Source organism: Aplidium turbinatum, chromosome 6 (genome assembly GCF_918807975.1).
Source record: "Aplidium turbinatum chromosome 6, kaAplTurb1.1, whole genome shotgun sequence".
Taxonomy (NCBI): domain Eukaryota; kingdom Metazoa; phylum Chordata; class Ascidiacea; order Aplousobranchia; family Polyclinidae; genus Aplidium; species Aplidium turbinatum.
Genome location: NC_137477.1, coordinates 10,979,474 through 10,991,544, shown reverse-complemented (window position 1 = coordinate 10,991,544; position 12,071 = coordinate 10,979,474).

The following is a 12,071-nucleotide window of genomic DNA, read 5'->3' as shown; positions in this document are numbered from 1 at the left end:
CCGTGCATTTTTTTGTATTTGCTATAAGTTATCATTTCGGTCTCGAACACGTTGCAGCCTAACCATTGCGTATTGTCACTTCTACCGTTTTTCAATGGCTTGTATTTGTTATATTTTATGTGGTCTTTCAGAACAGTTTTTCCACAACCTTCAGAAGTTCTTCTTATAATTTTTTGCATTGACATTAGTCATCAACCCTTTCGCTTCCAGCACTTTTTCGATTTAACGCAGCCAACAAGAAGATCTTTCATAGTTAGGCCGACATCGCTCCAATATTATCGTAATGTAGGCCTACGTTAAAAAGCAATGCAAAGATAGTAGCGTAATTTTATTGGGTGGGAAAACTAAAATCTAAGAAAGAATGATCACAGGAAGATTATAGTTTTAACGTTTTTCTGATGTTATTTGTTGGTTACAAAAATTGTAGACTATGGTTGTCGAAGTTTGCACCCGCTGTCAGTCTTACAAAAGTTGTTTAAATTTTACCTTTGAAATTTTTGTGAGCATTGCAGTAAGCTATTGGAAAATCTTTCATCAGTTTGTTAAATGGTTGAGTATGTTGGATCAATGTAAAATGAATCTTTTGTCATCAGAAGAGTTCTTAGCTTTCTTTCACGCAAGAAATCAGCTGCTGAACTCTTAATTTGGCAAAGTTGTTGTCAACACATTTCTGACGTGTTAATAGCAAGGACAGTAGCTACAGTTGTTGGGTGTCACCACTCACGAACAACTAGCTGTCAGTATAAAAAGATCTTTTATTTGTTTTCAATTTGAGTTCTGCAGAATACTTGACTCTGCCAAGGTAGGAGTAGCCTAACTACAAAATGTCAGTTGTTATTTTTTAAATAGCTTATGCTGTAGCCTGTGTTGTATAATTCTTGTTCTAACTTTTAAACCTTTTCACACAGCTTGCGAGGGACTTAAATTGCTATTAAAAATAGGTTGGCACCTTCAATAATAGGCCAGTGTTCTTTCTAATCAGAATATTTGAAACAAACATAATTTTTCTAGGGCAAAAGTTTAGTGGCTCCTCGGCCGCTGAGAGGATAATTTGGGCCGGTAGCCTACCAATGAGATACTTAATCCCCAAATCATGACACTTTTAAGAAAACTGTATTTTTTGTATACCGTACGTGAAGAATACCCCACGCAATGGTTTCTTCAAGTACCCGGGTCCTTAATATTATTTTGGATCCACAAGTACTCCCTGGGGTACTCCCATTTTACTCCCACAAGTAGGGGAAGGAGGGGCAAGAAGTCACAAAATTTACTAATTGAACCATCTACACGCCCTGGGTGGGAATTTCATAAACATTTACAAACTAAGGTTTACTGTCGCACTTCGAGTACTTGAAGTACATATAATATTCCACATAACTATATTCTTTATCAAAAATTTTCGACATTTTGAATGAGCACTGAGGTGAGACTTTTTCCCCCGCCTTCGGGTTAGTTGTCACAAACCTTGGGGTAAATTGTCACATGCAGTTTGTAACGCGTAAAGTTTATTTAGGATGCAGTACAATGGAATTAATAAGATAGTACAGATAGGCTCCATTAAAAAGCCAGTTATACATAGTATTCACTTTACAAGTATGGTATTTGTTGTTACTTTTAAAATTGGCTTTTGTGTGGAGTCCAAAACTATTGCACATTGTACTCAGATAATTGAGAGCAGTAAAAGCTAAACAAGTTTGCTCCTCGTTTTGTTTGTCCACAAAGTGGAATTGGAAGCTTGAAGACAACATCCTCTAGTGGATGAAGGTACAGTAAGTATCAGGATTTTCAGGAAAATGAAACTGCATGTTTCCAAATTTATCAAGGCATTTTTTCCGCATGAAGTTTGATCTAATCTGATCTTTGGTGAATTCTAAACCTTTTCCAACGTAATATTGTGTGGCTCGATCACTTTCGAATTTCACAACAATGTGGTCGTCCATATCTATGTTATCAAGACTAAGTGGTGTCTGGACACAACTTTCATCATCTGAGTCTTCATCGGTGGTATCATCGCACAAGGTTGTTTCATCTAAGCTTTCATTGTCCTCACTTGATGATTCTGGTGCTGGAGTCTTGGTCTTCTTTTGAAACTTTATCACTCTTTTAGCGGCTGTTTTCTTCCCTTTTCTTTTGCTGTTCTTTTCTTCTGCCATCCTTTTCATAACAGATGAGTCTGTGTATATCTCAGATTTTCTCTTCTTCCTTTTCCTGGAGCTCTTCTTCCTTGCTTTGAGGTGCCCAAATGGTCGTAGAGTTTGTGGAGGAATTAAGATTTGAGTAGATGAGGCGGAGCCTGAAGAAGGCACATGTGTGTCTTCAAACAAGGCTTGACTTGTGGTTTAGATTGGAATATAACGACTTAATGTTTTGTAGTTAACATCATTGTTGCTAGCAGATTTTCTGATGCTCAGGCCACCATTCACAACCGCTTCTGCAGCAGCCTCCATCGCGTCTTTCAAATACCGTCCACGTTCAGTTTTCCTTTGGTAGTTCCGCATCTGCAAAAATATAAGCTACCGGTACTGGTTTTATATGAGAAAGAAACAAGAATTATTGGTAATACAGTAGGTTTAGCTTATTTATGACAGAATTTACAGAAATACACTCTGATTGAAACAAGATGGTTAATGAAGTATTAGTATTGAACCTCGGGGTAAGTTGTCACACAATGTGACAACTTACCTCAAAGCATCTTTAGTTTTTAAATTCCAAATTTTGGTCAACATGCTTCAGCATTTTAAACGATAAGTTCATCTATATATTACTGACATTAGTCACTACTAACAGAAACAAAAAGATTCCGCATATATTCAGAAACGTTTAAGTTGTATCAAAATACCTACCTTGGGCAATTCGTCTTCGCAAGAAGCAGAAAATCACTACAGGTTGTTGTCTAGATTCTGTTCACTTCTGTTGCTTAAACCAACATGGCCGATCTCAACGTGTAACCAAGGAAGTAGTACTCGCTTTTTATGACGCCAGAAAGAAGTTTATTACACTGGGTGCGCTAAACTCAGGCTTGTGACAACTTACCCGTGTGACTTTTAGCCCCTCTCTCCCCTACTCCCTGGGCTACTGGAAATTGGATTTTGATGTAAGTTACGAAACTAACAATTGTTCTACAAATTTTAGATTTATATAAACGAAAGGTTCAAATCAGCATTTTCAAACCTCTTAGTTCACTGCGCAGATTGCCGAAATCTGTCATTACTAGGCCTACAGTAAGATGAGATCAGATAAAATTTGTATTAAATGATTCCATTATTTTTCGTGTTGTAGCCTAATGACATGTGATGGTCTACTTTACTAGTTTCTGAATCTGAACTAATAAGCGAATACAAAATTATTTAAAACATTTTTATGCTTAGGGAACGTTCAAATATTACGTAACGCCTTCGAGGGGGGGGTTATGCAAAGCGTTACGTTAGCGTCACATCGGGGGGGGAGGGGGTTCAAGCAAAACGTTACGTAACGTTTTCGAGTACGAAATGATAGTTTTTTGTGCTGAATTTGTAGTGAAAAAGCGTTACATGGGGAAGGGGGGGATTGAAAAAAGCGTTACGTTGGCGTTACATGCGGGAGGGGGGGGGTCAAAAATTCGGAAAAAAAGCGTTACGTAATATTTGAACGTTCCCTTAGCCTATAGTAACTTATTATCTTTTGATAGTGCAGAAAAAAAATCTTTTTTGATTCAGGAATAAACAAAAACGTTTTTTAAAATAAATTAATGAAAAAGCAATTAGCCTACAACAATATAGCCTACAGTATGTTGATCGATTCAAAAAACTGTGTTATAGAGTAGGCTTATAATACTGTATTTAAAACAAAGTTATCTGAGGTAGCCTACAACAAAAAAATGAAACTCACTTCAACGAAGACTTTTTGAAATGAAAGAATTCGAACCAACTACAACCGAAACACAAAGGGTAAGTGCTTTTAAAAGAAAACTATTTCAATATAAGCTGATTTTTCTGTAAGCAAAACTAACTTAGGTCAGTTTGTTTTTACAGAAAAATCTTCAAACTTTATTTTGTAGCCTATTGAATTTACAATTTTAATAAAAAAGAATTGGGTTTGATTTAGAAATTGTTTTTTCATTAGTCGCTAGAAACGAACACTAAAAATCGTAGGCTATTATGTAGAAAGCGCCAATAAATATCTCGAAAGTTTATTTCACCACATAGGCCGAATGCATACGAAATAAAAATTTCGAAGCAAAATAATCCTTTTTGCTGCAAAATCTACCCTTTTGTTTTGATTAAGTTTTGAATTAGGTATTTTAGTGAACAAACTTTGTTTAAAAAAAATCATTGCTTTGCACATCCCTATTTTGTGCATAGGCCTATAGGCTACCCCCAGTCAAATTATTGCTAAAATTTATTACTTCATCCAGCAAAAAAGACCCAAGCTTTTTGATGGGCTCATTGTAGGCTTGCTTAGCCAATAGGCCTATGTGTATTTGCTGCTTGATCCTTATTTTTCTGGTTCTTTACATCCGAAACATGAAGATACATTTTCATGTGTAGATAGGCTACGTTTAAAACTAAATGTTTTTCTGTTACACACAAACAAGTCCAATCAATTTGTTTAGTTTAGCTAGATATACGCCACTTAAGCCATCCAGATTAATTTTGCTCTCATAGCGCTTAAGCTGCGGCGAATATTTGGCCTTAGGCCTGCTCTACGTTTCATAGCATTGAAATGCACAGGCTACTTCGTTGAGACAAAGTTACTAGCACTGTCAGCTGCATCGCAAACCTTTCAGAGCAAATAAACTTGAAATTTGTTTGCAGTTTAGACATTTTCATCCAATGATTTTAGATTTATTAGCCGTAAATTACCTTGGCAATAGGTCTTCAATCATTGTTTGATGTTGTGCTGTTGTCATCTTAATTACGCAGAAATTTGCTAAGGATAAGTCTAGCAAAATTTAAACAAACTGAAAGAATACATAATATAATTGCATTGGCCATCAAGTGGAGTGAATATTTGTAAGTTGGACACTTTGCGTCAGCTTTTGTTTCTAAACAGGTTTCAAAACTTTAGAAACACGCAGGTTATTTTAGCAATATATGTCCATTGCTAGCTTTTGCTTTGTCGAGAAGGTTCAGTGGACAACAGATGATGGTTGGAGGCAGTGTCGATAAATATTCACAGCCTAATAATAAATTTTCAAGTTACTTCCGTGGAAATATCCCAATGTAAAGTTGTTCAATTCAAGAAAAATTTGCATCTTGGCCAGCCAGCAATTTATTAGCCTACGTAAGCATTCAAAACGAAAACATCTTAAACAAAACATCTTGTTATGGCTGTTACATGTTAATAAATATTATAAAAGTTTGGTAGCCCAGTGGATAAAGTGCACTTTATGAGCGACGATGCTCCTCTATATAAGCTGTCTACTGGGGCAGTCAAAATATCCAGTGCTGTATTCGTAAAAAAAGCACAGGGTATACTGTCAGATTTGCCAAAATAATAAATAATGCACAACTTGCAAAATACTACTAATCTTTATTCTACCATAACTTGAATTATCAACATCAAAATTGGACGAGAAATACAAAATTGTTTATTTTTGGAAATCCAGAAGGTATACTATAGCTGCTCAAAAAAGCAGTTGAACCAGAAAACGTTTAGGATGGCCAACTCTTTCAACGTGGGGAAAAATTTACATTTATTCATTTTAGCAAGGAGTAAACAACTTTTTAAATTTTATAAAAAAAGGAAAAAAAGTAGTATAGCTATGCCGACAATGCAGAAGAGAATATAAAACAAAAGTTGGGAAAGGACCAGAGTTTTAACAAAGTAAAATTTATGAAATAGACTAAATGCACAACGCAATGCAAAACTTAGTGTCCAAATAAATGAAACGGTAAGGGGATGAGGGGACTCGCCCTCAGAAATTTTGGCAAACATAATCTTGTTTTGGTCACTTTTTAGGCATTTTTAAGAGCAAGGAGTTTTTTTTTTTCAAGATGCACACTTTGTGTGTAACCAAACTCATCAAATTAAATTGGATTGGTGTAGAAGTTTTGTTTAAAATGAATTTAGCCCACCATTTCAAAGATTTTTTATTCACAAACACAAAAAGATTTCAACAATTTATTTCTTGAAAGTTTGTATAGCCTAGTGCAGGGGTCACCAACTGGCGGCCCGCGGGCCACATGCGGCCCGCCACGCTGTTATGTGCGCCCGCGGAAGGTATCAGCGCACAAGTATATAACCAAAAATACTTTTCTTGAGGAGTTAAAGAGCATGAAGGCAAAAAATACTTTCCGGAAAGCATATTTTCGCTTTGCATACGTTTAAAGTTCGTTTAAAGTTATTCCAATGCGATGTCCAGCCACATTGTCACAGACGTTGATTAAAACGTCTGTTTTCGAATTTCGAAAATGTCTGTGAGCATAGGGTTGCTTATTTTAAGTTTGTGAATGTCATGTAAACACTAGTGTGCGTTTCACCGTTATCAGGTTTCACGAGCAGTATTCCTCTATGCAAGTTTTTGTTGGCAAAATAGGTCGGTGTGCCAACTCAATTTATAATAAATTGGAAAAATATTATATATAAATTTAAAGACTTTTCTGGTTGTATTATGAAAATATTTAACTTAGTACTGCAAAATGTTGTTAATCAACAATTCTTGCCATGCTAATAAGCACCGCAAGTGACAGTTGTCTAATAATCAAAGAAAGACGGTTTATAGGCTCTCACAAAAAAGATGAAAAACCAACTTATTGCTTTTTTAGTGGGAACACTGTTCATGAGTTACAATAGAAACGTTTTTTTGGTGATTTCCCCAAGCGTTTATTTCATGGTGCCTGGTTTCTTTCTCCCTGTTATTGGAACCTATTTTTCGCTGATATGTTTGTAGGTCACTATTGTTGCCTGTATTGCAATGTGTCAAACATTTCCATGTTTACTGAAACTGTTAATGGCAAGATATCTTTTGTGAAGCGAAGTGACAACACCACTCTTGCTTGGCGATGAATATTCTGATTAAACCGCTCGCCTCGCCATAAGTGCGCAAAACAAGTGGCCTCGTTTATTAGGCAATGTTAAAGAAGTCAAAAGTGTTGTTAAAGGAGCTTGGCCTGGTAGTAGCGTTGTTCGACTAATTTTGTTGGTGCGGTATTCTAAGATAAATATTAACAACATATAACGCTGGATACTGGGTGCGAAATGCGTTTTTTTCTAGCATAAGAGTCAACCTATATAGGCTACCTAAAATTTTATTAGTGCGGCCCGCCACAGCTCTCCTAAGTGCCAAAGTGGCCCTCATGCCAAAAAGGTTGGTGACCCCTGGCCTAGTGTGTTGTAGCCTTTCAGCAGGCTAAAACTTCGAAAAATTTTACCTGAGGCGTCATCACCTTCACACTTTACAGATAACATTTTCACTTCACAACCTATCTCGATTCACATTGTAATTTAACAATTTAATTATTATTATACAATTTGGGTAGAGAGGTAACTTTCTTAAACCATACAGACATAGCTCAGCAATAGCACTAGCCTACATTTAACATTATATATATAAAAAAACAAAAAAACAATAAGCGAGCGTTTTCGGCAAATAATAGCTTACAGTCCTTTTTAAAGTGCCCCTGACAGGTTGGATCCAAGTATAGTAACTTTTTAAAGCATTTCCTAGCGCAGAATTACACTTAGCGAACTTTTTAATCTTAACCTACTGGATACGTTCCTACAAAACCTAAAATATACTTGAAGTGAAAAATGAAGAAATCGTACGAATCATCATTCATATTTAATTCATCATCACTATTCAAAAATAAATAAAAGTTCTCTCTCTCTCTCATAATGTGCCTTCAGATGGCCATTGAAATCCTGTGTAACTGCCATCTGGATCTGGAAAATTGTTTCGGATTCGCCAAACAATGCATGACGGCATCACAATCCGATTGTTGCTTCCGAGAGCACCACCTTGTAGTATACACTCCAACACATGCCAGCAGGCATTTTTACTTGAGTGGTATTAACAAAATCATCTTCAGTGAAGTGAACATATACGACTAGTTTTGTATGGCCCATCCCACTTTCGAACACTTGAAGAAAACTTTGACCATTTTCTTCTCAGTACCTCGTTTTGTGGGAAAGTGGGAAAAGAAAGCACACGGTCTTTGTCACTGACAATGTCACATAAACAGCAATTTGTAGGCATTGCCTCAACCATAAATTAAAGGTACTGTTTGTGAAATACTGTTGTTACACTGCAAATGGCTATAGCCAGATTAGGACAAATAAAAAAGTATGAAAATTGTAGCCCTATGAAACTGCAATTTCAATTGAATTGAGATGCTGTTTGATAAAAGTAAACTCAACCTATTTGATCGAAACCTGATAGTAATAATAAGTTCACTTTTTCATTTCGATAATTCTTAATTTGCACATGCTTTAGACCAACAGAGCCCCACACATTCACGTTTTGCAGTAGCCGTACCATACTTTACCAAGTCATCACAGAGAAAGAATGTATCCTTCCGCTTACTGTGACGTCACAGCGGTGTTGCCGTTTTTATTTTCGCAATTGAATGAGTGCCAGATTCGCCGATGTCAACGAAAGTTTGCAAGCGTGTAACTTAGTAGCCTGTTGATATTTTTTACGATTTGCTGGTCAGGGAAGTTTGTTAGTGTCATCTTTTTGGTATCTTAGGTAAATTTAGCGAATTTATTTACCTGTCAGAGGCACTTAAGCCTATAACAAAAATATTTTAAAAGAAATACTGATAAATCATAGAGTATCACAGCAAAAATATGATCAAATCTAAACATTTGAGAAACTTCTTAACTTGCTCACACAAAATGATAACTGAAAGATTACGCAGCACAAGGGGTCAAGTATTTGAGATGTAAAATTTATTGTTCAGAGATCGACACAAGCAGATTACACAAGATGGACAGAAGCACAACACGAGATAGTGGCACAAACAAAGAAAAAATACGAAAAGCACAACACGTGACAATTCAATCAAAAACGGTTAAAAGGTAAAAGATTCCGCCAGCAAACAATTGCCTGTTGAGCCCTGTGTTAAAAGATTTAATGATCAATGCGTCGTGAATCTTGGTGTCGAACTAGGAACTAGGACAATACGAACAAGTTTGAAGGACTCCATTCGAAATGACTCCATGCGAACCATTCGATATGCGACAACTCAGCAAGTATATTTCAGCTATTGCCAAGTCAGCCAATGAGATTTGCGTGCTCACGTTGGACTTGCTTGGTCATCGCTTTCTAAACTGAATTTGCCGACTTGTGACATGCCAAGTTTTGGCTAATTGGCTTGCTCAGTTTCTCAGCCACTTTCTTAAATGTTGCTAGCTCAGGAACTGTCGCTTTCTCATCTCACAACTGTTGACTTGTAGGAGACTTTATTACAGAGCTACGTCTTAGCAAGACACTACAATGTAGCAAGATTAACTTGAAGCTTCTTGTCTTTCTGTAAACTTCATCTCAATTGTCATCACGAAGAGTGGGCTTAAAGCTTGACACCAAACGAAAACGTAGTGAAAAAACAAAAATAGGTTAGGCTACTATTGTGAAGCCTTCAAAGTAGGCCTGCAGTTCTTCTATCTTTGAAAAAAGCGCAGCAGGCTTTTGGATTAAAACATTAATTAGTGATTTCGCCTTAGGAAGTTTTCCGTAGAAATTACTACCGCTTCAGAAAAGAATCCCAACATATCAAGTCGACATCTTGTTTGATTTGAGGATGCAACACATGCATAGCTGCTTACTCACTTTAGTTGGTAGACCGATTTCAGTGGTAATATAAAAACTGAAATAGGTCTGCTAACTAATAATTGGTTTGCACCATCATCTTTCCATTCAAATGCAGGATTATTCCATGAAAACAAAAAATGTCGGCTATCATTTCTTGGTAGCCTATGATGTTACATCAAAAATAATATTTTCCTATTTGGTAGGTAGTCATAAATTTTGACGTTGATTCTCATTGAAAATAAAGCTTGTTAAAAATATGACCTTGATCTAACTTTTGTAGCCTACAATGCTCACGTCACATTGAACATGAGATGTTATTAATATGTTGGTTAGGCTACTAGCCAAAAGCCAACACTTCTTTTAATAGTTTTCCCATTCCATTTGTAGTTTCATATATGGACTATTGGAATAGTGTGCTCAAATTTCCAACACATTATTCCTAAATTGTAAACAGAGAAACTGCAAGATCATGCAACAATCATAAATGATCTCCGCTTGATAAAGCCATTATACGGCCACTTTAGCGGCACTTAGCGACTGGAATAATTTACAAGCAAAAATACTTAATCAGACCACGCCTTTTTTAAATCCACTCGAGTATAGACTTGTCCGTTTTATAGTACACAGTGCTAATAATTTTGTAGGCTACATTGGCCTAGCTCAGGGGTTCTTAACCGGGGGTAAATTTACCCCCTGGGGGTAAATTTCACCTACCGAGGGGGTAAATTTAATGAATGATAAATTAAAGCAAACTTCATTTTTTCAGTTATTAAAAAACTGGTAGTGTTGCACTCGAAACTTTAGAGACGACTACCAAAGCGATTAATGTTCTGGAAAAAATGGATAATTTCTTTCAACAAAATAATATATCCTGGAATCATTTGGGTTCATTTTGCACAGACGGTGCCTCTTCTATGCTCGGTGCTAAGTCTGGCTTTGCAACTCTGGTGAAAAAACGCGCACCTAACATCATTTTTACTCACTGTGCCCTTCATCGACATGCACTGGCAAGTAAAACCCTTCCAAAATATTTGAAAGCAGTATTGAAGCATGTGGTTGAATGTATGAATTTTTTCAGGGTACGTGCTCTTAATCATCGTCTTTTCAAAGTGGTTTGTGTTCAGATGGGATCAGAACACTCTGTTCTCCTTTATCACGCCGAAGTTCGGTGGCTTTCTAGGGGTCTTGTTTTGTCTCGAGTTTTCGAACGACATGGTGAAATCGACATTTTTCTTCAAGAACACAAATCCCCGTTGAGTAAGCATTTTGGCGACAACAAATTTATGGGTGCATTGGCTTACTTTACAGACATTTTTTCAAGTTTGAACCAGCTCAATATGCAAATGCAAGGAAAAGGGGTTACCATTAGGCTATAGGTGTACATGATAGGCTACAGTTCAGGGCTTTCAGACAAAATTAGATTTGTGGAGTAGAAGAGTTCAAAAAGGAATTTACGCAAATTTTCCAACATTTGATGATTGGAAAGTCAGTAGAAGTCGTAACGAGATTTCTAACCTCGAAGTCGAAATATGCCAGCACCTTGCCGCCTTAAAAAAGAATTTTGACGGTTACTTCAAAGGTGAAAGTTTTAACAGTAGGCTACTGCTCTTTGGATAACTCATCCCTTCGACGCCAAGTTAGAAAGTATTGCTGACGATGATCTTTGCAAAGATGAATTGATTGATCTTCAACAGTGTTCCCTCTAAGGTGCGCAACTGAGCAAATGCGCAGTACCACCATACTATTTGCGCAGTAAAATCCAGTGATGTACGCGCATACAAAAAATATTGACGCCGTCAGCGTAAACGCAAACGTTCGAAAAACCATACGCCATATGCGTCAACGCAACTTGTAAACAAAGTTGGCGGCCTCAGCGCATACACTAGCGTAAACTAATTTTGTTTGCTAGGTGCCAAACATTCACACGGTATAAACCACTCGAAACAAACAAGTTTTTTTTGAATTTCCAAGAAGAAACACAAGCATCTGAAAGTGTTCATCTGACATTTTGCTGTGTTTTGGTTCCAATATGTTTTTGCCCATTGAAAACATTATTTCAACTGTAGCGTTGGAAGGTATTGGCGTGTTGTAGCGAAAAAAAATACATTAAAAAATATGCGTTGACGCTATGCGCTAAAAAACCGCGAAAACTTTACGGCGTAGCCTCAAGCGCAAACTATCCAAAAAATGTGGCCGCAAGCGTTAGCGTAAACAAAAAGTCTACGCCGCAAGTTTGCGGCGTATACGTACATCTCTGGTAAAATCTCATTCTTGCGCACTTGCAATTTCCAAATTTAAAAGTAAAATGATCTTTAACATTATTTTTGGACAGAACGCT